Here is a 26,815-nt window from a genome sequence, read left to right on the forward strand (position 1 = left end):
TCATATCTTTGTAAGTGGGCAAACTTACAAAATCTGCAGGGAATCATTTTAACTTTCCCTCAATTTTATTGTAATTTATTTTTAATTTCATTATTTATTATTCATTATTTTCCTTATTTAACTTTTCATATGCCATCACTTTTTAGCAAGGGCCGCTCAATTAGTGGCGTAGGGGCGCCGCCCCACTAATCCATGCGGCTCGCACCTAATCTACATGCAGGGCGCCGGACACATGGATTTCAATGTTTAGAGCCTGAGGCTTTAATTTGCTTAACAAAACTGTGGGCTCGGGGCATAGAGCACTGTTTCCTGAGCCCACCCATTTGTGTGACAGAAGCAAATTAATATTTGCTATTGTGTTCCTGCTTCTCCTCCTGGCCAATCAGGAAGCGGGTCTTAAGACCTATTTGGCCAAGAGGAGAAGTGATCGTATTGGTCGGTACAGGGGAAGATGTATGGGGAGAGCTGGGAAATGGCTGTCCTCATCTGAATGATCTCTCTACTCTGCATCGCCATCAACACACAAGCTAGAGCCTGACCGCATGAGTACCACCCACCGAGGAGAGGGTAGGGGGAGCCGGGTGGTTTGTTTGCCCCCCCCCCCCCAAAAAAAATTAAGCACCAGCCGCCACTGCTTTTTAGTATCATCGTCTACATCTCTTAATATTCATTTTATTTTTTGTCTTCCTCTCATACACTGCCAGCTTCTCTTTCAGTTTCAGATTCTATTTCCCTATATCTTATTCATTCACTTCATCACCTTAATCACTTGCACATGTTCATATCTTCATAATTATGACCAGTGATGCATAAGCTCTTCCGTCCTGCTACTGCCTTTTACCTCTATAACTAAAGCCAGCCTTACATGGGTCAAATTCTGAAATAATTTTCTTTTGAAAATTGTAACTAAGAATTTTAGTTCGAATTTCGCACCATTAGTGGGCTGCAGCAATGGCCAATTTTCATGTGGCCGTTGAATTTGAGTGATTGGGCATCTTGGAAATTTTCTGAAAAACAAATGAATGTCTAAATCAATGATGGGAAAATCGTGGGAAAAATATAATAAAAAAAGAAATGCGCATGAGCTGTGGTCTGGCCACAAAAAAAAATTTGGTAGAAACATGAGGTGAAATTGAAGGCTTGGTTGGTCAAATTCAACGACCACATGAAAATTGTCCCCATATACTTAGTACAGCTTTCTTTTTGTAGCTCAAATCTTTACAGTTTTGCTGCCTTTTTACCTCTACTATTTAGACTTTTCTTAAAACTCTCCCTTATATTACCTTGCTCTGAGTCACCCATATGCATCAGCCCTCTTTAGGACCTCCATTCCCTTGCTCTAATACCTCACAATTCCCTGTTCTTACAGCACGTAAAAGCCTTTTATTCTCTCCGTCAGGTCCTTGAATGTCCTCCTTTGTGTCACTCAGTCAACTGGGGAGCTATCGCTGACCTTCACTCAACAGTATTTAGGCTTTGGCACCACTCTGGTCCATATTATGGATCAGGTCCATATGCTTTATATAAGATGCTGCACCAGCCCTTCATCCCATATTACTGCTTTCCTCAGCAAAAAAAACAAAAACAGGTGCTAAAGATATACATATTAGGAAATGCAGCTTTGGGGCTCTGAGGAGCCTAGGTTGTGCTAATGATTGCTAATCAGCCAGCCTGAAAAAGTCAACAGCCGATGCAAGTAAGCCAGTATAAAGATTTTTTATGAGTTTTTATGACTTCTGCAACAAACAGGAAGAACAACAAAAGAACTCACTAAATTGAAGAAAAGGAAGGCCTCTATCACACAGGCAGCCGAGACAGTAAAAACAGGCAGTTTAACCATGGTTTTACTGTCGGCATTTAAAGAAGAATCTGCAGTCTCCCAGGGCTGTACACATGTCACAGCAAAAATAAACCCTCTGTCATGTTCATAGGCAGTATCACCATCGAACGCAACCCATTCAAGTGAATAGGGCCACGCTGCAACTGTCCTGGAACCATGTGCAACACATGCAGTTGTGGCACAGCAGCACATGCTTTTCAGGTTTGAAACATACATCCACCTGTCAATTGCCCTCTGTAAATCGCTTTTCAGAGGAGCAGCAAGAGCTGAATTCCATGTGAATGAGCCCTTAGACATGGAAACAAGTTATAGGGGCATGTGCAAATACCAAAACTTTTAGGGTGTCCGACCCCACCCCAAATAACTACAGGAAGAAAAAAGACAAACTTTCTTCATGAGACTGTTCTCCAACATTCTCTGCACTCCTCTGCTCATGAGTTTTTGTCCCCTGTACAATCCAAGTGACCGCAGTGGTCCTGTGCTTTAGCATTCACTTAACTCCGGTTGCTCCAGCATTCTTTGCGACCCATGTGCACTCCATTAATCCAGTGTCTCATGTGACCCCAATAATTATTATGTCTCCAGAGAATATGACACTACTGTCTCAAATGACCCCTTTGCCACCAGCTTCCTTTGTATCCTTAGCAACAGTAGCGCTCTTGGGTGTTCAAAAACTCCTGCGTCACCTAGTACATACTGTATTAACCAGTGACTTCAGAGCATCCTGTGTCTCCAGTGACTCTTGAGTATCTTGTGTCTGCAGTGACCCCAGAGCATTCTGTGTCACCCAATGACCCCAGAGCATCCTGTGTCCACCAGTGACCCCAGAGCATCCTGTGTCCTCCAGTGACCCCAGAGCATTCTGTATCTCCAGTGACCCCAGAGCATTCTGTATCTCCAGTGACCCCAGAGCATTCTGTATCTCCACTGATGTCTCTTGGGGTTATCATGATGGTCTATATATCATCTTATGCACTACCTGTATTTCTTTTCTTGTTCACACACGGTTATGATCTATGGCTATATTTCCCTATGCAAACTTCGGTCACTCACCCCACGTTTATCTCTTCCCTACTTCACCACGGTTATTGTTTTACACAGATCCACAGCACCAATGCCATCACTCATAATAGATGTTTTGTATTCATCCACTGCAGCGCCAACTGCGGAAGGTATCCTTCCCCACCAACATCCAACACAACATGGAGACCTTATCTTGGGTACATGTGCCCGATTTGTGCGTGGGTCCACGTTACCTCAGCTCTCAATGCAGACATATTATAGCGGTCCCTACATTGCAGTACTGCAGGTTCCTATACCCCAGCTCCATGTAAGTAGATAGGACTGGATTTTGTTCCTTTCCTTATATAAAACAATCTCCTGATGTTTAAGTCAGATATAAGATGTTACTGATATTTATGCTTTCTGCAGACATTTGGATGCATCTGCTTCTGACGAAGTGGTTATACCCACGAAATGCGTTGAGCACCAGGATGCGGCCATGCTTTTAATGGTAAATTATACAATGTACCTTCTTGTTATCATAAAACTTCATGGGGTATTATCATCTTATATCTAGCAAATTGCAATGTGCTTCATATGTATCTTTGTATCTTCTACCTGGTGTATATATAGTATCTCACAAAAGTGAGTATACCCCTCACATTTTTTCAATATTTTATCATATCTTTTAATGTGACAACACTGAAGAAATTAGTGTTACAAGGTGAGTTATGATGTTTGATGACATGTAGACATATGAATTCAATTTCTCTACCTGTATATAATTATTTACCACAATGGGATATGTATATTTTTATGTCAATAAACGTGTCAGGCAGGGGCAGACTGACCATTCGGGCCCCCGGGCACTGCCCGAGGGCCCCATGCCACTAGGGGGCCCAATCAGAATTGCCAGCCTCAGTAAAACCAGGGACAGTATGTCAAAATTTGTGTTTTTTTGTCCCTGAAATGTCCCTTACGGACATCCTTTTGGTCTAAAAAAAAACAAGATTATAGCTGCCCCGTCTATCCAGTACCTTTTCAGTGTGTGTATGTGTATTCTGTGTTTATGTATACTGTGTGTGTATACTGTGTATGTATACTGTATGTGTGTGTGTGTATACTGTGTGGCCCCATAATCTATTGCCTGGGGCCCCACAATCTCCTATTGCCTGGGGGGCCCCATAATCTCCTATTGCCTGGGGGCCCCATAATCTCCTATTGCCCGGGGGCCCCATGAGTTGTCAGTCCACCCCTGGTGTCAGGTTATGCTTTATACCAAGTTTTGGTCTTCTGCCTTATTCAAAGTCCCAACCCCCTCCCCACTCTTTACACTACAGATGTAGGGATGAAGATGCATAAATATATAGATCTCATTTAAAGTCCCAATTATCTTCCATTTTATATATAGCAAGTTAACCTAACCCAAAAAAAGGCTCTACCAACATAAAATCATAAACAATATTCCCCAAAATAAATTAAAATCCCCAAATTCTAGAAAATACAAAAATAGATTGGTTGTTTTCTGTAAGATGGATAACACAAATAAAAAGTAAAAATGTAAAAAAAATTCCCAAAATACTACTGTGCATTTTTTATGGAAAAACTTAGACCCAATAAGAAAAAGTTTGTTATGTTCAGGACAGCTTCTAAAGAGAACCACTGACCTCAAATCAGCCACAAAATCCAATTACAAAACAACACAAAAAGCCTTCAACTAAAAAATAAAAAAAATAGCAAAGGTGTTGATTGCCAAAAGAGTTAGCAATCAGAATTTAATAGCAGTTTCCTATAACTAAGCCTAATTTTTCCCTATGCAGTTTTTCAATATGCCGATATTATGGTTGCTCTATAAGCACCCCCCCCCATATTTAAAAGTGAGGAGACTGCTCTGTGCTCCACTTTATCACTCCCCTAGGGTTGCCACCTGTCCAGGATTCACCCGGACAGTCCGGATTTTGAATCATGTGTCCGGGTTTCAGTCCATCTGAAACCCGTACACATTATTCAGACTGGGATGTGGCTTCCCAAGTAACTGAGATAGTCACACACAAATCTGTTGCCCTTTTGTGAGCTGTTGGTCGGCTGTCTGGGGGCAGGTTTGGCATTAATGAAGGGTGGGACAATGATGTCAGCAAGAGCAATTTGGCCACAACCACTGTTCACCACATCACTACTCTATTTGGGGGAAACCAAATATAATCCTATAGGCCTGGATTCAGCTAGGACTTACACCAATGTATCTTCTTATATGCCGCGTAAGTCCACGGATGCGCCGTTGTATCTATGCGCCGTATTCTTGAAACCAGATACGCTAGGGGCGCTTCCATTGATTTACGCGTCGAATATGCAAATGACCGAGATACGCCGATTCACAAACATACTTGCGCCCGGCGCAGTAGTATATGCCGTTTACGTAAGGCGTACGTCCGGCGTATAGTTACTCCACCAAAAGCAGGTGTAAGTCATGTTAGGGTATGGACGTCGGAAACGTCGGAACAGCCGTCGTATTTTACGTCGTTTACATAAGTCATACGTGAATGGGGCTGGGGGCGTAGGTTACGTTCACATCGTAGGCATTGAGCCGGCGTATCTTAGGGCGAAGATTCAACGTGATTCTGAGCATGCGCACGCATGCGCGTTTCGTTTGGCCCTTCATTTACATGGGGTCACGGTTAATTTTAATACATCACGCCCACTACCTGCCTACTTTGAATTAGGCGGGATTACGCCAGCCCATTTACGCTACGCCGCCATAACTTAGGGAGCAAGTGCTTTGTGAATACTGGTCTTGCCTCTCTAAGTTACGTCGGCGTAGCGCATATGAGCTGTGCTACGCCCGCTCAAATATACGCCGCTGTACGTGAATCTGGGCCAGTGTGTTTACTGTGGGAAAAAAAGTGTTGTCCTGTGTCGCTAAAGTGTCCGGGTTTGGCTTGACGAAAAGGTGGCAACCTTACCCTCCCCCCACCATTTTAGTTACCTTATTGGCCCTTCTAAGTTTGCTGGCCACAGTTCAAAGGCCATGCAGTGCGTTATTATAAGAAGGAATAACATTTAAAATCCCATGATAGCTGTGGACCCAAAGCCCGTCCTTATTCATATACTCTATATTGTGTTTGCATAAGAGCTCTTGCGAGACATAATGCAGATTATACATTTATATTGTACTAGTCAGTTTTAATGTCACCTTTGCATTTGCACAAAATGTACAAAGTACAGTGCTTTTTGCATGTACTGTATCTATACAGATGGTATTAAAGTTTCTAACGCCATCTAGTGCCTTCTTAGACGGGTCCTATCGTTAATTCTTCATTTACTGCTCAGAGCAGTACAAATACTCATTAGGAAGCATGGGATATATTTTCCGTGTATGTGTCATAAATCTTTAACAGGGACAAAATTTGCTAAAGTCCTGGGGAAGTTATCCATGTTTAAATACTGTTTCCAAATACTTTCCCTAATCTAGACCACATGGTGTATGAGGAAAGTAAACAGTCTAAGAGGGTTGACATTAGACAGCATCAATGACAGGCTTTTACAGGGCACCTATGAATCTACTGCTTGTCAGTATCTAGACTGGCTGTTTTCTTCCATGGATTCAACCTGGAACAGAGCATGTATAGTTTACAGCATGAGATTTGTATTTGTAGTAATAGTGAATATGTTTTTAATGGAAAAAATAACTATTGACATTCAGAAATGTCTGATGTTCAATCACAAATTTAATAGCTTTAACCCAAAGCTATAATATATACAGTGTTTTTTAAGAAAAACTTTGATTAAAAAACAAACAAAAAAAAAAATATTGGCTGTTTTTGTTCAAGAACAAAGTGCTTTAGAGATATGTAATATTTAAAGAGGAAACAGCAATCAGTAACTTAAAAATATAGCATACCACACGTATGGAAAAGTATTACAGAGTTAAAATAATAGGTCCCAAGGATCTAATGGTGCCCAGATGTATTCTTTACAATGAAAACTTCCATGCCACCTGAGGTCATTTTAACTTATAGGGGGTTTGCACTTTCAGTAACAAAAGAGCTCCCCTCTGAAGAAATTAAAGAATTTTTTGAAGATAAAGCATTTTAGAGCTCGAATCCAAATACAGGTAAACCTTGGATTGCAAAAATAATTATTTCTGGAAGCATGCTTGTAATCCAAGAATTTCCCCATAAGACATAATGGAAACTCAAAGGATTTGTTCCACAACCATTTATTCTTAAATCCTTCAGTTTATAGTCCATATAAAAAGATTATAGCAATGTGATAGGTTGTGTAACCATAAAATGTCCATCCACAAATGGAAGCCTCCATATAGGGAACTAGAAGCAAAATCCAGCAGGAGCTACAGAGTATAAAAGAGAAGAGAGGCGCCTCTAAGGCCACGTACACACGGTCGATCCAAACCGATGAAAACGGCCTGAAGTCCAGTTTCATCGGTCCGTGTGTACGGCCCATCGGTCTGATGTCCTTCGGACAAAAATTATAGAACTTGCTTTAAAATCGAACCAATGGACGGCTGACCATCGGTCAAAACCAATGGTTAGTACACAAAAGCATCGGTTCAAAACCCGCGCATGCTCAGAATCAAGTCGATGCATGCTTGGAAGCATTGAACTTCGTTTTTTTCAGCACATCGTGTGTTTTACGTCACCGCGTTCTGACCTGATCGGTTTTTGAACTGATGGTGTGTACGCACATCAGACCATCAGGCCACTTCAGCGGTGAACCAATGAAAACGGTCTGTCGGACCATTCTCATCGAATGGATCGAACGTGTGTACGCGGCCTCAGTGTATCAATATGGTTACATTTAAAGACGGCACAACATTTAGCAGATGATTAAAAGAGGCACATCTAAGTATGCAGGTATCCGGGGTAAAGCTATCTGCAATCATGATCGAGAAGACTCCTCTTTTATACTCAGTTGCGACATGAAGCTACTTGTATATCAAGACATTGCTTGTATATCAAGTCAAAATGTATTTAAAAATGTTGCTTGTCTTGCAAAACGCTCTCAAACCAAGTTACTCTCAATCCATGGTTTTTCTATATTCTAGTTAACAACTGATTGATGGCAAATTGAATGAATAGACCCCTTGATCTATACTAGGCCATAAGTATATGGACCTTTCTCTTGCTGCTAAAGTGGGATCATGTGGTTGCCACACAACTGTAGCCTTGACCTCTTAGGCCCTGTACACACGACCGGTTCAAATGATGAGAATGGTCCGATGGACCGTTTTCATCGGTCCACCGCTGAAGTGACCTGATGGTCTGATGTGTGTACACACCATCAGTTCAAAATCCGATCTTGTCAGAACGCGGTGACGTAAAACACAACAACGTGCTGAAAAAAGCAAAGTTCAATGCTTCCAAGCATGCGTCGACTTGATTCTGAGAATGCGTACTAACCATCGGTTTGGACCGATCGGTCAGCAATCCATCGGTTTCGATCTTAAAGCAAGTTTTACAATTTTAGTCCGAAGGACAAAAGACCGATGGGCCATACACACGGTTGGTTTGGACCGATGAAACTGAACTTCGGTCCATTCTCATCGGTTTTGTCCGACCGTGTGTACGGGACCTCTGATGTTATCATCCATTATTATCACAGACAGTCCAAAAGTTGGTTGACTTGTTCCAGAAAAAAATATTTTTTGTTTTTTTAATTTTGACCGAGTACATAGTAAATTTTTGAATTTAATCTGTTTTTGTTTGTTGGATTTTTTCATTTTGGATTTATAGAAAGCAGATTTTTTAAATGCAAGAAATTGTCCTTACAACAATACAATATTGTTCTCGCCAGCTTGAATTTGCTATGGATGTGACTATAACATATAGTATAGTTGTAATTGTAATTAGGGATGAGCCCGATGTTCGCCCGTATTTAGAACATTATGGGGCGTTCGTGGGAAATTTGAGAGCCGTGGAATGCCCCATAATGCACTGCAAGATCAACATGATGATGAACATGGGAAATATGTGCTACTTTACATGCAGACTAAGGAGACCCCCAAGCACGATATTTACAGGAATATTTATTTTTTCTAGTTTCACTTTAAGCATTATTAAAATCACTGCTCCTGAAAAAATGTCAGTTTTTAAAACTTTTTTTTTTGCATTGATACATGTCCCCTGGGGCAGGACCCGGGTCCACATGCACTTTTTATGGTAATAACTTGCATATAAGCTTTTAAAATTAGCACTTTCGATTTTTCACAGTAGCGAAGAAAGAGCTTGTGTCCCATAGACTTAAATGGTGTTCGCACAATTTTTTTGCCTGTTCGCATGTTCAGCTGCGAAACCGAACCAGGGGGTGTTCGGCTCATCCCTAATTGTAATCAACAGTATAAGCAATCACTTGATAATCACCAGAAAGCAAAATTATTTTCCTAAAAAAAAATTAAAACATGTGCCCCAACTATTCTGGGCAGCTACTTTTAACACCTTTATTGGGAAAATAATTACCAAGACACTATCAATATTTAATTTAATTCGAGATTTTCCTAGCTGGTGACGGAAAATATTAATTATATGAAGACAGGAGGCGAGTATCTTATGCATTATCTTTCTTTAATAATGCCCATAGCAGAAATACAACATTTACAGTGATTTCAAGTAGAAAAACGTTTTAACTTGAAAGAAAAAGAAAAAACTACAATACCCAGCAGCCCTCAGGCTGGGTCTGCCAATCAAGAGGCAGGACAGCCGGTATATAAGGGGCTGCCTCCTTAGAACCCTCCTCTTTCTTGAGGCGAATCGGCAGGAAAAACCTGGAACAGAAAACAGTTCGAAACACCGGAACCGTGGCAAACTGGAGCTTCGGTACAGGATTCAGTCGACGGTATCCAGATTCCGGGTCTGGAACGCAGTAGGCACCTCCACTTTCGGTCTGCGGTGAACTAAACCTCATGGATCGAAACGAGAACAGCCATCCCAACTGATGTAGTGAAGAACGAAACTCCCGAGACGTATCAGCCTCCGACTTGCAGGATGCGTGATTCAACGGCCTAGAACAAGAGAGACAACATCGTGATAGGGTTGGGTCGGGAGGGAAGATACTCGCCTCCTGTCTTCATATAATTAATATTTTCCGTCACCAGCTAGGAAAATCTCGAATTATACCTCAGACAGGAGGCTCATATCTTATGCAAGTTCAAAGCTATAACAATGTATATGACTAATAACAATCGAAATAATATACAAAACTGACATAGATATGTGTACCTCCGGTCCAAAGGGGAATTGGCGGAAAGCGGTCGCTGACGACCAGTCCGCCGCTAGCAGTAAGTCACAGAGGAAACCGGAAAAAGAAGTTTAACGTAGGAAACGAGGAGTTGGAAGGATTGCGAAGATCGCAGCGAGGCTGTCGAGGACTCATAAGTCTGTAGACAGCGGACCACACACAGGTGTGGATGTGCGGGGAAGAACGGGTAGAAAACCGATTGAAGTTCCGCCTTGTCCACGCACGACGGAAAAAACTTGACTCTCTGAGGCGAGGAATGACGCCCGGATATGTCCAAAGCCCTAACGTCTGACACACGATGATGGAAATCAGACACAAGAAGACAGTAAGCTCGAAGGACCATAACCTCAGAACAGAGTGTCCACGTCCCCCAGTCCGAGAACATGGTCAGGACCTTGGTCACATCCCAAGTGTGCTGGTACTTTGGGCGTTTAAACTTAACGCCTTCAACATCGACACACCAACGGATGTTTACCCACAGGTAACGAGGCTACCCGGAAGTGGTAGACTGAGAACGCAGAGCGATAGACTTGAAGAGGGCTAAGGGGCCTCCCGGAATCCAAAGAGTCCGCCAGATAGTTGGCCACTACAGACCTAGGCGCCTGAACGGGAACGACCCGTCGTTGATCACACCAAGTAACCCACAGTCCCCAGGTTGATCTAGATGCCGATCTAGTCCCGGGGCCCAGGCCAAGGCCAGGAGATCCCTATCTGTTCCTGAAAGGTCGTAGTCTGCGACCGGCACCCCGAAACCAACCATGTGAGGAGAGGTAGGGTGTGCTTCGTGAATAGAGGATGCAGATCCCCGTTCGGACCAGCGAGGAGATGAGGGGAATGAGGACGCAACCTGGGGAGTTCCACAGTCATCCTCAGAAGGAGGGGAAACCGTGGTTGCGTCGGCCACCACGGAGCGAGCCGCACGACTGATGTTCTCAGGTTCGCTATGTGAAGGAGGACCCTGAGGAACATCGGGAACCGGGAAACGTGTAATGTGACCCCTGTGACCACGTTTGGTGGAGGGCGTCCACAGGGTGCGCCTCCGGATCCGGCCTCCGGTTGTAAAAGCGCGGGAACTGATGTTTGAGACGGGGAACGAACGGGTCCATAGAGAAGGATCCGCGAAGTGAGCGAGGGTCAGGGACCCTGACCGGAGCCGTCGCCAATAGCTGGGATCGATCAGGTAACGAGAAATCCAATCTGCCACCATACTGGGGTAGTCTGGGACATATCCCGCAACGATGTTGCATTCCAGGCAGAAGTGCCCGAAGTCTTTACTAGATCCGCTAGGATTCTGGAACAGGGGCCCCCCCAAGCGATCGACGTTCCGGACTGCGGGTACGTTGTCCATACGCAATAACACACATCAGCTGGACGTGTGTGGCAACGGACTCTTGATGGCAAAAAAGCCGTCAGGGGTTTTACGTGTTGATGTGCAGCAGAGAGTCCTCTGCGGACCACGTCCCACCAGTGGACTAGGGACTGCACCGAGCACCCCAGCCGAGGCGGCTGGTTTCCGACCCTATGACGAAATCCGGTGAAGAATTGAATATGGTCTCGCCGCTCCGTTTGACGGCATGACATAACCACCACCTTAATTCCATCATGGCTTTTGGGTCCAAGCGACTTAGATTGCATAGCGAAGCCCCTAGCGAAGATGTAGAGTCTCTAGTCTCTGGAGGACTCGATAGTGAAGAGGGGCTGGAAAGTGGCCTGGATTGATGCCGAGAACAGGCCGACTAAGCGAGTCAGTCCGAGCAAGGACACTCGCTGCTGCCCAGCATGATATTGATGTCTTTGCGGATGGCGACTAATTGGGTATGGGTAGCCGAAGGATCGCTCGGTTGGTGTCCGCCAAGAACCCCAAAAACTCTATCTCTTCATCTGGGGAGAGAATAGGTTTCTCGTGATTTATGAGGAGTCCCAGATCTCGAAGCGATCCGACCATCCAGGAGGCGTGTTCGCTCGCTAGGCAGGGGGAAGGAGCCATTAAAGTAGGTCGTTCGAGTCGATGCTCAGTCTCACCCCTGTTCCGCAGGGTTAGTAACTTGGTGAGATGTCTCGAGCTCCCACCGGGCGAAAACAGCCTCTCCTTTTTCCTGATCAGGAAGATGTAGCTGAGGAAGCTCAGAGAGAGCGGGTCCATCTCTACTATCGCCTGTATGTCTATTAGGACGGTGTTTAGGTTTGAAAAACCGAATGAGATGGGGAACCAGGTCCATGTCTGGCAATATAACTCCATTGTCCTACCGACTTAATGATATCATCAATTAGCGTGATCCCATTGGGCTAGGTCCACCGGCTGTACAGAGGAGGTAGCCTGCTCACTAAGGCGTAGGGTTTGGTGATAGGTCCAGAAGATCTAAGACCCAGTACTGTAAGGTCCTAACTGCCCTCTCTATTCCCTTCCTGGAATACTGCATGATTATGAGATCCACCTCTGGAGTGAGAACCACCGTATTTGGCAATGGAAGGACGAGATTCCGCCCTCAACTTGTTTGGTTAGCGTGCCGACCGATCTCCGGGTCCAGCATTCGATATATTGGGTCACCTCTGGTAGAGGTGCCCAGTCAACGGAGTGTGGATGGCTAATCACCCCCTGGTTGAAAAAAATGGTACTCTACTAGAGTCCAATAAGGTTTTACCCTGGGACTCAGGGTTGGCGTCGTCATGAAGCGCCATGTGCCCACTGCTCACATAATCATCATAATTTTCATCCTCAGACTCAAAGGTGTTAGCCGCCTCGTATTCCGCTGACGACTCTGGAAGAGTCCACGAGGAGTCTGGCTCAGTCCGTCTAGCGGACCGCTGCCTCTGCATGAGCATCTCCCCGAGGCTCGGGGGTCAATTGGAGTCTGGGAAGGCAGTGGGTCGGCAGTCCTGGGAGGGTACTGCCTGGGGCATGTTATTTCCTTCCCCTGCCGGGGAGTTGGAGGCCACATCAACGTGGCGGCGTTTTTGGGACGCCCTGCCCTACTCAGGGGCGTTATATCATTGCCGGGTGATCCAGACATAGGGGGGTGCAGGTGGGTTGGAACAACCGACGCCCTGGAAGTCTGGACGGACCTACCGCTTAGTTCAGGAACCTGTGCAGCACCGAGGTAGGCTGGGCCTGCTAGGGCTGTGTCCATCGCTTCCGTGGCACTAGCAGGGGTAAGGCCCTGTCGCCAGCCACAGGAGAGAAGTCTGCTGACTGCAGATAGCACAGTAGTGCAGCCCAGTAAACTGGAAGTTATGTACTATAATTTATATATTTATTTCTATACTTTAATTATTGTAATAATTTGTTCATTTATTTATATATTTATTTATTCAATTATATAGAATGTCTAATTTATTGTTTATTTATATATTATAATTTGTTATTTATATGTTTATTTATTCATTCAATTTATTTCTATAATTTAATGTATTTAATTATGGTTATAATTTGTTCATTTATTTATATATTTATTTATTTATTATAATTTGTATATTATATATATATTTATTTATTCAATCATTCACGTATATTTACTTATTCCTCTATTTAGATATTTATTTATTTATTTGATTCTCCCTATAATAAGTTATTTAATTATTTATAATTTAGGTATCTAAGGGAATAAATTCCCCAGGGACAATACTGCAGAGGAAACTGATGAGCGGTTCGTTCCCCCCAACAATGTATAGAATAATACATTGAGGGGAGAGATTCCCCAGCAAGCCAGGGTAAACTGACGCTGAGAACCCACGTCCTGTACCCCACACCGCTCACCGCACACTGGCGTAGCGATGCAGGGGGAGCGAGGATCGGGCTCGAGGACGTAGTCTCGCGAGACTACGGCCTCAACGTGATCTGAGGGAAATCCCGCTCGCCCCTAGGAGGCGCGCGGCCTGGGGGGACAATCGCGCGCTCCGAAGGAAAGAGCGCGCGGTCCGGAGGGGAGAGCGCGCGGCCCGGAGGGGAGCGCGCGGTGCGTCGCGAAAAAGGCGCGAATCGGACAGGAGACGCGTGACGCGGCCAGGAAAATGGCGACGTCTCGCGATACCACGGAAACTCTATGTGAGGAAGAGTTATGACCGCCGGTCACAACGTCCAGGCACCCGGGAGGTGCGTGTCGACCGGAGCCCAACCAGAAGGTTGGGAGGGGGGGGAAGTGAAGTAAAGTACTAACACAGGGGAGTCTGAAGGTGAGGGGAAAAACGCTGACTTAGCAGAGGGTGTCGAAGCTTCCCACATCAAAAGGAGGGAACAAGGAAAGGGAACAAAGCCAGGTCAGAATGGGTTGAAAAAACAAAACTAAAACAATAAAAAAGAACAATTGAAACGTGATTCAGATAAAACTTACCTGACACCGGGCTTCGGTATCAGGGACACAGACACATAAAAATGCAAATGTGAAACATGATTTGAACAAATCTACCTGAGACCGGGATACGGTATCAGGGGCACAGACAAAATGCAAAATTGAAACGTGGTCCAAGCAAATTTACCTGACACCGGGGTACGGTAACAGGGAGACCAAATGCAAATCGGGGGAATATTAGGGAGAAACTCCCAATATTCCACGAATTAGCACACATCAAAGATTCTGACAAAATTACCTGACACCGGGAAATACGGTATCAGGGACACACTATTTTGTAACACAGCAATCAAAGAATAAAAGGTACATGAAATAACTTATCTTGTATGCTCTGCCATGAGCAGAAAGAAAGAGGAGGGTTCTAAGGAGGCAGCCCCTTATATACCGGCTGTCCTGCCTCTTGATTGGCAGACCCAGCCTGAGGGCTGCTGGGTATTGTAGTTTTTTCTTTTTCTTTCAAGTTAAAACGTTTTTCTACTTGAAATCACTGTAAATGTTGTATTTCTGCTATGGGCATTATTAAAGAAAGATAATGCATAAGATATGAGCCTCCTGTCTGAGGTATAATTAGTATATAGATCCTTGGAGAACACACTCCGAGGAATTCAAACGAATCCCTAATCTATAAATAGCCACTGATTACTGTATAAATGTAACTGGCAGGTCAGTATTGTGTGGAATTGGATTTGGATTTCAGAAGAAATGTGTGCTGCCCTGCCCATGATCATGCCTACAGTTGCTGCAACAGCAGCAATCTTGCTGGAAGTTGAGAGGAGGAGAAGGAGGAGGAGAAGAAGAAGATACTGGGTTCATCCCATCATTGCAAATAGGGATGAAAAAAGGCAGTTCATGATCTTGTATGAAGATCTCCGTGGGCATGAAGACAAGTTTTTTGATTATACGCGCATGTCAATAAATAGGTAATATTATTTTTGCCTTGCTATTTTGTTCCTCCATCGTTCCATAGTTACATAGTATATGTATTGATTTTTTCTTTCTTTCCATTTTTTTATTTTTTTAAGTTTTGATGAATTGTTAGGAATAATGTACCCTGGGTTGGAGCGACAGAACACATGCTACAGAGCAAGCATCCAGCCTTCAGAAAGATTACTTATCACATTAAGGTACTTTTCACCACCTATGTCCATTGTCATAGTTATTTGTGAGCATGGAATATTAAGTGTGTATAACTATCCAACATGTGTAATTATAAATGAATAACCAGACAGAAGATAACCACAAAAATCTTTATCTTTTTTTTTTTTTTTGTATAAAAAAATAATAGGTCAAATAGCCAACATAAAAATTAGTTTTTTACAATATACAAAATATAAACGTTGCTTTCAAGTATACCTCAGGCCAAAATTTTAAGCAAAAAATGCACACATGCTCGTTAACTGCATAATAAATTCAAGAGAACAACAGGAACGCTCTGCAGTGAGGTTTAGCTGCACACTGTGCACAGGATACAGTAAACTGACTGAATATACTGCAGCTACCTGAATCAACTGCCTGCCTGTAGTATATTAGGAAGAGAACAACAGAAACGATCTGCAGTGAGATCTAGCTAAACTGTATACAGTATGGGCCAGATTCACGTAAATCGGCGCATCTTTATACCGGCGTATCGCAACTCATATGCGCTACGCCGACGTACCTCTGAGAGGTAAGTACAGTATTCACAAAACACTTGCTCCCAACGTTGCGCCGGCGTAACGTAATTGCGTCGGCGTAAGCCGGCGTAAGTGTAAGTGGGTGTGACCTTATGCAAATGATGGTCCGAGCGTGGAGCAGTGTTTTACGCCCGGCGTATCATGAACGGAGCAGTGATGTGGACGTATGATCGCTCCCATGTGCGCATGCTCACAACTACGCCAGCGCAACTTCCTGGGATACGCCGTCCCACGGGCTTACACCAAGGGCATAAATATGCCCAGACATGCGCCCGTCTGGCGCAAAAGTACATCCTGCCCCCCCCCCCCCCCCCCGAAGCAAGGTACTTTTGCTGAGCGATGGTGGCTGCTGGAAATTGAGGCAAGGAGAGGAGGAAAAAAAAACGTTTCAAAGGAGGAGAAGGCTATAATTACTGCTGGTATAGCCAAACATGATAAATACCTTCATGGTGCCCTCAGTTCCCAGACCAGCAAGGCACGGAAGAAGGAGATCCTGGGGGAGCTCAGCCTGCAGGTCAGTGCCGTGGGGAATGCGATCAGGACCTCCGAGGATGTGCAAAAGAAAATAAATGACCTGAGATGTCAGGTCCGTGAGAAGCTGGCCCTTATAAGGAAGCATGCCAGGGGCACAGGAGGAGGACCAGCCTCATCTCTGCGGTTGACGGATGAGGAGGAGGTCATTGCTGAATGTTTGCAGCGTGAGCAGGTGGAGGGCATGGAGGGATTCGACTCCGGTGACCAGTCCTTGAGGTCAGGTAAGTGTGTTTTAGCTCCTATACGGTGTGTAGCATGTGAGGGGGTGGAAGGGAATATGTGACAAGTGTGTGGGTCCACCAACTTTGTGTCATCCACAGATGTGCTGGAGGGAGCTGGCCCGTTGTCGGCTGCTGGGCGACCCATGCCATCCATGGATGAATGTGCTCACACCTCTCCTCTGGAAGAAGTAGTGGAGGAGCACGGGGACCTGGAGGACGTAGTGTACCTTGTTGAGGAGGATCCCATCATCCCTGGACCCTCCCAAACCTCCTCCCCCATCAGGGAAAGACCCTCACCCTCCACCCCCATCAGGGAAAGACCCTCACCCTCCTCCCCCATCAGGGAAAGAACCCTCACCCTCCTCCACCATCAGGGGAAGCTCCTCAAGGGCCTCCCCATATACACGGCCCCAAGCCTCTCCTGCCCCCAGGAAGGCTACCCGCAAAACCAGGGGTGTTCCTGAAGCCATCCAGGAAACTCTTGCGAGGGATCAGGCCCGCCAGACCCACCATATGGGTGCTGTTGCCCGGGACATCCGGCGTGTCCCAGACAGCCTAGCCTCCTCGGCACAAATTCCCGACAGTCTGCAGGATATAAGTGCCAACTGTGCAGCTGTGGTGACCTGCGTTGGTGAGCTGCAGGCCACGACATCACGCCTCGTGACAGAGGTCAAAAGCCTGACAGTGGCTGTAAAGGCCAATACGGCTGCCATAGAGGCGGAGGGGAGGCAGAGGAGGCGCCACCAGCAGCACAATACCTCCCGCCAGCTGCGGATGCAGGCTCAAACCAACGCGGTGCTCACCCGCATTGCCCTGGCGTTGGAGGGCAGGCAGCCAGCACCTGCCAGGAGTGGCAGACTTGAGGATGAGTCTCTTCCTGATGCCCCACCCCCCCACCTGAGGCTCCCCCCCAGGCAACTGAGGAGCCAGAGACGTGGCACCAGGCGGAGCCCACGACAGGGCAATTGAGTGCCTTGTTTGGATTTTGTGTGCTCCGGTGAGGAGCGTTTTTTTTTCTTTATGCTCCGGTGAGGAGCGTTTTTTTTCTTTATGCTCCGGTGAGGAGCGTTTTTTTTCTTCTTTATGCTCCGGTGAGGAGCGTTTTTTTTTATGTATGCACACAGTCAGTAGTGCAGGCTACAGTGTGACTGGTGTGTGAATGTGGGGGTGACATACCTGCCAGCAAGGTGTGTCACCCTGGGTCGTCGGGGAGAAGTTATCCCCACGACCGTGTGAATGTGGTATTAATGGACAGCGACACAATTGGGGCCTTCGCGCGGCGTTGCTGCTCCCAAGTCCTGCATGGTGCAATTGGGATAATCCAATGTGAGGTGGATGTGGTGTGTGTGAGCTAGGAACCACAGTGGTGTGCATGCATGCTTTCTCCTTGTGCCATGATGAATGTGTGTGTTTAACGTGCAAAGATGCCTACCACGAGGCATCTCCTGACTGCTCTTCCCTCAGTAGACGGGGTAGCCTGTGTGGTTCGGGGGTCAGGTCATCACATATGTCAATCTCTAGGCCCTTTCTCATGGCGTAGTTGTGTAGCATGCAACATGCACCGATGATCTGGCATACGAAGTTTGGGGAATACAACAGGGTCCCCCCAGACTTATCCAGGCATCAGAAACAGGACTTCAGGAGGCCAAATGTGCGCTCCACCACTGCACGGGTACGTATGTGTGCAGCATTGTATTTTCACTCTCCTCTGGTTTCGGGAGTCATGAGATGGGGCCCAAGTGCATATGCTGAGTCACCTGGAAGGGGAAAGACAGGAGGATGTTAGTCATGCATGTGCCCCTCGTGATGTCTGAATCATGGGGTCGGACAGTCATGCCTGACTCCCATGTCACTCACCAACCAGCCAGCTGTTCCCGTACACGTTCTGTTCGAATTCTGTTGGGATGTTGCTTTGACGGAATATGTAGCTGTCGTGGCTGGCCCCTGGGTGTTTGGCACGGACGTGCCATATGAGGCATTGGGCATCGGCTATCACCTGTACGTTGATGGAATGCCACTGCTTACGATTGCGGTATATGTGCTCTGTGGCACGGGGGGGCCGTAGTGCCACATGTGTGCAATCAATGGCCCCCACGGTGCGTGGGAATCCGGCAATTCTGTAGAAATCCTGCATTGCCTTCTGCAGCAGATGCTCACGGGTGGGTTTGATGATGTGGTGGGACATGCGTCTGAGGATTGCGGGGACAACCTGGTGCACACATCTGCTCATGTATTGTGACATCCCAGCCACGACTTCACTTGTACGCTGAAAAGATCCACTTGCAAGGAAATGCAGTGTTGCCAGTACCTTGACCAGTGGCTCCACTGCATGTGAGCGTTGTGTCTTGCTGGTGATGTCATCATGCAGGGCTGTGGCTAATTCCAGGATGGCAGCAGGGCTGAATCTGAAGATGCGATACACCTACGAATCCCCCATGCCAAAGACGTTCATGCACGTTCGGTATATGCTCTCCTGTGCACTCCTACGTGCCTGTGGACACAGTAGTAGTGCTAGGACCACGGCTGCCCCTGGCATGTTGGCATACAGATGTGTTGTCTTGCAAGTGTGGTTGCTCAACTCGTCCGTAACGGTGCTGCTGCAGCTACTCTCCAGCTGACCTGTGCAAGTCTGGTGCAGAGTTACCCCTGCCATATGAGTGGTAACTTTAGGCCGGACGTACAACTTACGCGCACCCCGCGTAGCCTGGGCCGAACGCGCGTACGTTCGTGAATCAGCGTATCTCCCTCATTTGCATATTTGAATAGGAAATCAATGAGTGCGCCAGATGCTTTCAGCGTAAATATGCGCCCATAATACGCCGGCGTAGGAAAAATTACGTTGGTCGAAAGAAGCCTATTTTCAGGCGTATCTAGTTCTGTGGGTACGGCGCACAGATACGACAGTGCATATTTACACTTACACGGTGTATCTCAAGATACGTCGGCGTAAGTCCTACGTGAATCTGGCCCTATATATATATATATATATATATACAAAGCCTGGAATGCATATAAATACTCAATATACTGATCTAACTGAATCTACTGCCTGCTCAATCTAGCTGACTGAAATAAAATGACAATCTCTCTCTCTGAACGCCGCAACACACTACACAAGGCCGACGCGCAGGCGGCCTTATATAGTGTGGGGCGTGTACCTAATCCCTGAGCCATGATTGGCCAAAGGCACCTTGCCTTTGGCCAATTATGGCTCTCTGTGCTGACGGCGCTGTGATTTGCCAAAGCATGCGGGTCATAGTGCATGTTTGGCCAATCATCAGCCAGCAATGCACTGCGATGACAGTGCATTATGGGCCGTGACGCTCTCAAATTTGGCGCAAACGGCCCATAAAGTTCGATGTTCATCGAACAGGCAATGTTCGAGTCGAACTCACTTATCCCCATATTTAGGAGAAGCAACAGAATGTATTTTGGGGTGTGATTTTACATATGCCCATGGAATATTCGAGCAATATATCATTTAGTGACAACTTTCTAAAATATATAAAAATTTCCCGAAACTTGTGGCAAAATATAAAATATTCCATGGACTCAACATGCTTTTCAGCAAATAGTGTGAAGTGTCTTCTTTCCAAAATGGGGTCATTTGAGGGGGTTTTGTGCTATCTTGACATTTCATGGCCTTCGAAACTGTGATAGGTAGTGAGGAAGTAAAATCACCATTTTACGCCCTTATAAAGCCTGAAGGCAGTGATTGGTTTTTGGGGCTCTGTACACAGGTAGGCTCCCAACACATGTGGTATCCCCGTACTCAGAAGAAGCAGCAGAATGTATTTTGGGGTGTAATTTCACATATGACCATGGAATGTTTGAGCAATATATCATTTAGTGACAACTTTGTGCAAAAAAAAAAGTGTAATTTTCCCGCATCTTGTGGCAAAATATAAAATATTCCATGGACTCAACATGCCTATAAGCAAATAGCTTATTTTATGCACAACATTTAGAAGCTTATGTCACACATCGCCCACTCTTCTAACCACTTGAAGACAAAACCCTTTCTGGCACTTTTTGTTTACATGAAAAGGCCCTACAGATTAAAATGGTGGGTGTTGCAATCTTTTTTCACACTGTATTTGCGCATTGTATTTGCAAATTCTTTGGGGAAAAAACACTTTTTTTTATTTTAATGCACTAAAACACACTATATTGCCCAAATGTTTGATGAAGTAAAAAGATTATCTTAGGCCAAGTACATGGATACCAAACACGACATGATTTAAAATTGCGCACAAACGTGCAGTGGCAACAAACTACATACATTTTTAAAAGCCTTTACAAGTTACCACTTTAGATTTACAGAGGAAGTCTACTGCTAAAATTACTGCCCTCGATCTGACCTTCACGGTGATACCTCACATGCATGGTGCAATTGCTGTTTACATATGACGCCAGACCGACGTTTGTGTTCGCCTTTGTGCCTGAGCGCGGGGGGGAAAGGGGTGCTTTTTATTATTATTATTTATTTTTTATTTTATTTCTAAACTGTTTTATTTACCGCCTTTCATTTTTTGTTATAATTTGTATTGTTATTTTAGGGAATGTAAATATCCCCTTAGGCCCCGTACACACGATAGAATCCATCCGCTGAAAAATCCCAGCAAATGGGTTTCAGCGGATAGATCCTATGGTGTGTACACTCCAGCGGATCTGTTTCCACGGATATTTCTCCCCTGGGATGGATTCCAGCAGATCGAATATTTGCTGACATGCCAAACAAATCCATCTGCTGGAATCCATCCCAACGGATGGATCAGCTGGTCTGCATAGACTCACCGGATCCATCCGTCCGAAGGGATCCCCCGCATGCGTCGTAATGATTCGACGCATGCGTGGAATTCCTTATATGACAGCGTCGCGCACGTCGCCGCGTCATAATCGCGGCGACGGCGCGACACGTCATCGCCAGAGGATTTCGGCGCGGATTTCAATGCGATGGTGAGTACACTCCATCGCATTAAAATCTGCTGAAATGGACCGTATCCGCGGATAAATCCTCCCGTGTGTATGGGGCCTAAGATAGCAATAGGTAGTGACGTAGGGCCAGATTCTCAGAAGAGTTACGAAGGTGTATCTCAGGAAACACCGTCGTATCTCTGTTTTTGGCCCTGGGTATCTATGCGTATGATTCATAGAATAATTTTCGCATAGATACGGCCTAGATCCGACAGGTGTAAGTCACTTACACCGTCGGATCTTAGATGTAATTCGACGCCGGCCGATAGGTGGTGTTTACGTTCAGCTCTCATTTGACTATGCAAATGAGCCTGATACGCCGATTCCCGAACAAATTTGCGATGCGTCGTCGTCGTTTACGTCGTTTCCGTAAGCATAAGGTTACCCCTGCTATATGAGGGGTAACCTTACGCCAGTCCGCCGTATGCCATGTTAAGTATGGCGTCGGGTCAGCGTCGTCTTTTTCCGTCGGTTACGTCGTTTTACTAAGTCGTTCGCGAATACGACTTTACGTCAATGACGCTCACGTCGGCGTCATTGACGTTTTCCGTCATGAGCTGGAGCATGCGCACTGGGCTATTTTTCCGCCCGGCCCATGCGCAGTTCGATCGGCGCGGGAGTGCGCTTAATTTGAATACAAGCCGCCCCCTTTGAATTACGCGGCCATACGCCGGGCCATTTACACTACGCCGCCGCAAATTACGGAGCAAGTGCTTTGCGAATACGGCACTTGCTCAAGTAATTTGCGGCGGCGTAGTGAAAATGGCTTACACTACGCCAACGCGGGATCTATGAGAATCTGGCCCGTACTCTTTTTTGAAAAAATTGGGATCTATTAGACCAGTGATGGCGAACGCGTGGCACGCGTGCCGCTCCCGGCACGGCAAGCCGTTTCGGTGGACATGCCAGAAATGTAACAGAAAATATAATGGAATTGTCACACCGCCACACCGCACCCACAAACTATGTTTCCCACACTTCTCTGTGCTTTCTCTGTGCTAGGTGACGTGTCCGGATGAGCGTGACATAGAATGAGCGCCCGGAGGTCACGTGCTATCCTGCTAACCAATTAAAGTGGCCACTGAGACATCCACACTGCAAAAAAAAAAACACAGCGCTGACGTGCTGGGCGTGAACGTACTGGGAGAGAGCATGAGGAGAAGACGTGCGGCGGGAACAAGCTCCAGGACTCAGAAGGTGAGGTTTTGCATAGTTGAGAGCTAAATACAGAGGGACAACATGGCACAATTTGATACTGAGCTGCTGAGATAATATTCCAAGTGCCTGCCCTACACACTCTGTATATGCGGGCTGAGGGAACTGTAGTTCTGCAACTTGAGTAGGATGTGATGTAAAGGCCCAGTTATTTTAGAGAACCTTCAACAGTGCTCTGTTCACCTAGCATGGTCAGCCAGTTTATTACATGATAATATCCAGATTTTATAAAGTGTAATGAATCATCTGAGATTATTCAAAACTCATCTCCATGCTCATTTTTTCTCATAATGTCTTTTATGTGTACTTTGCTCCAGCGCTGCGTAAAGACCGATGAAGTACTCAGTCACTGACCAAAAGGCTTCCAGTGGAAGGATGTCTACATTACAAAAACGTAAGTTGCTAAGGGTCACATCTGTCCCCCGGGCTATGGTAGTTTCCTGTGTCCCTATGGACAACAATGAAAACAATTTTTTTTCATTCCAGCCCTCTCTCCGGGATTCTTCACTGCAGTTCTTGTAGAATCTACAGCAGCTTCCAGACCCAGCAGAGCGGTGTCAGCAGCAGCACAGCGCGCCTTGTTGTTTCACAGGACATTGGACAATGTGTATCTTTCTACAAAACCGTGAGTTGCTCTTCTACAATCCTGTGTTTATTATACCTTTTGTGTGAAATGTTGCAATAATATTTTTGGTATAGGTAGGTAGGGATAGATTTGTATTATATATAGTATATTGCGCTGAATATTAACTAAGATAATGTGAAAACCAAATTCAATATGCACACAGATCCACAAACAAAAAGAAAAGGTAATTAGTCCAATTGCATGGATACACCAGTGTTTCTTCCGTGCACAACACCCTGTGTAATGATTGAGAGATGTGAGATCTAATCACACTATGTGGACATCTGTTTCATATGTGCAGCGCTTCCTCCACACTGATACAGCTCATAGAAAAAACAAGAGAAAAGATCTTCATAGCGCAAATAGCATGAACAAATATCGGTAAAAGATTTCAGACTAGGTCTCACTCACGAATCCGCCGAGTATAAACAGCATTTGGGACAACCTAGCACCAATCCTTCAAATTAGGCCGCTCAGCGTCTCTGATGCACTCTCCTCATTCGGATCTGCGATCCGTCCCGCTCGTAACTCCTCCCCCACGCGTTACGTCACTAGACACTTAGATAGATTTGTATTGGGTGCTTCATCCATCCTTATTTTATACATTTTGTGTTTTTTGTAGACTTGAACACCCAAAAATGAGTACATCCAAAAAAGCTAAATTAAAAACAGATAGTGGAAGATCATTCCAAGAGACCTGGACACAGTCATTTGGACAGATTGAACGCAATGGGAAAGCGTTATGTGTTCTGTGTAGTGAAAGTGCTATATCTCGCACATCAAGCGTCAAACGTCATTTTGATACCAACCACAAAAGTGTTGCCGAACTTGGTGTAGCTGAAAGAAAAGAGTTTCTTGATGGGAAATTGAGGAAACATCACTGCCAGTAACGTAGTTTTAGCAACTATCTTTCTAAAACAAATTACCTGGCAAAAGCCAGCTTTGAAACTTCACTGTGCATAGCAAAACATGGAAAGCCCCTCTCTGATGGCGATTTTATCAAAACGGTCATGTTGGCTGTGAGTAATTCCCTTTTTCATGAATTTCCAAACAAGGACAAAATTAAGCAACGAATCTCTGAAATGCCACTTAGCAGAAATACTGTTAAAGATAGAGTCCATCTTTACCAATGCCCAGCCAAGGCATCTTTACCAGTGCCCAGCCAAGGCATATTTACCAATGCCAAGGCATCTTTAAAAATGCCCAGCCAAGGCATCTTTAAAAATGCCCAGCAATGGCATCTTTAAAAATGCCCAGCCAAGGCATCTTTAATAATGTCCAGGCAAGGCATCTTTAATAATGCCCAGCCAAGGCATCTTTACCAATGCCCAGTCAAGGCATCTTTAATAATGCCCAGCCAAGGCATCTTTACCAATGCCCAGCCAAGGGATTTGTAAAAATGCCCAGCAATGGCATCTTTAATAATGCCCAACCAATGCATCTTTAATAATGCCCAACCAAGGCATCTTTAATAATGCCCAACCAAGGCATCTTTAATAATGCCCAGCCAAGGCATCATTAAAAATGCCCAGCAATGGCATCCTTACTAATGCCCAGCCAAGGCATCTTTACTAATGCCCAGCCAAGGCATCTTTACTAATACCCAGCCAAGGCATCTTTACTAATGCCCAGACAAGGCATATTTACCAATGCCCAGCCAAGCCATCTTTGAAAATGCCCAGCAAAGCCATCTTTGAAAATGCCCAGCAAAGCCATCTTTGAAAATGCCCAGCAAAGCCATCTTTGAAAATGCCCAGCAAAGCCATCTTTGAAAATGCCCAGCAAAGCCATCCTTGAAAATGCCCAGCAAAGCCATCTTTACCAGCGATCAGCAAAGGCATCTTTACCAGTTATCAGCAAAGGCATCCTTACCAGCGATCAGCAAAGGCATCCTTACCAGCGATCAGCAAAGCCAAGTCATCCTTACCAGTGATCAGCAAATGTATCCTTATCCAAAAATACATGCACGAGTACAGTTGTTTCAATAAAAAAAAATTGTTTAATAGAAAGCTCTGTTATTGTGTTTTTCTTTTAAAACAAAAGCTGTTAATTCCTTTGGACAAGTGTACAAGTTGTTTTTTCTAAACCAAAACCTCGGTATTCATGTTTAATTGCAGTGTTGGCACTTCAAAAAAAAATATGGTTTTGTGTTGCAGTTTGGGCACTCGGGCTCAAAAAGGTTCGCCATCACTGTATTAGATCTTAGATATCTCCTCTGCCCTCAAAGCATCTGACCACACCAAGATCGGTGTGATAAAATGCTTTCCCAATTTCCCAATGGTGCTGTTTATATCCGGCGAAACATGTCATGAAATGCTCGTAGCTTCTGGTTTCTTAGGCCATAGAGATGATTGGAGCCATTCTGGTCTCTGATCAGCTCTATGGTCAGCTGGCGTAACCACTGGCTGCATTCTCGGGTTCCTTGTTGGGACAGGGGAGCACGAGAAAACCATGGAACATGGTGGGGGGGACGTTCCCTCCCACTGCTTGTAAAAGCAGTCTAGAGGCTAATTAGCAACTAAGATTGCTTTTACATGAAAGCTGACCGCTGGCTGAAAAGAATGATACCAAGATCATACCTAAACCTGCAGGCATCATTCTGGTATAACCACTCAAAATCCAGCAACATACATTGCTGGTCCTTGTTGGGCATACATTGTAATGTTCTTTTTTTTCATGCAGTCTGTGGGTATGCCCACCATTAGAATACCGCCCTTCATCCACCCACTTCTAATGATGGGCATACATCCACCATTTTTTAACTGTGGTGGTGAATTATTTTTGTGTTTTTGTGTGTTTGTGTGAACTTTAAAGATTAGGGTCTCTCAAAATGTGATGACCATCTCATCTTTCGAGACCCTGTGTTAGTGTGCCTAGGACTGTGCAGTGCTGTACCCTACGCTAATACTCCACTAGTGTGTTGTAGCGTTTGAAACAGTCACCGATGTAGAGACCAGGTTGGACAGAAGGAACAATAAAAGCAGGTGTCACGCCTAAATCTGCGTTTTCTGCAGACACAACATCTTCTTTGGGGTGTTCTTTGGGTAGGGGTACCAGGGAGGACATACGTGAAATGCCTCTCATGCAGCCGGCTCACTACATTTGTGTTGGGGAGGTGAGGCACAGCACCA

Source organism: Rana temporaria, chromosome 1 (assembly GCF_905171775.1).
Source record: "Rana temporaria chromosome 1, aRanTem1.1, whole genome shotgun sequence".
Lineage (NCBI taxonomy): Eukaryota > Metazoa > Chordata > Amphibia > Anura > Ranidae > Rana > Rana temporaria.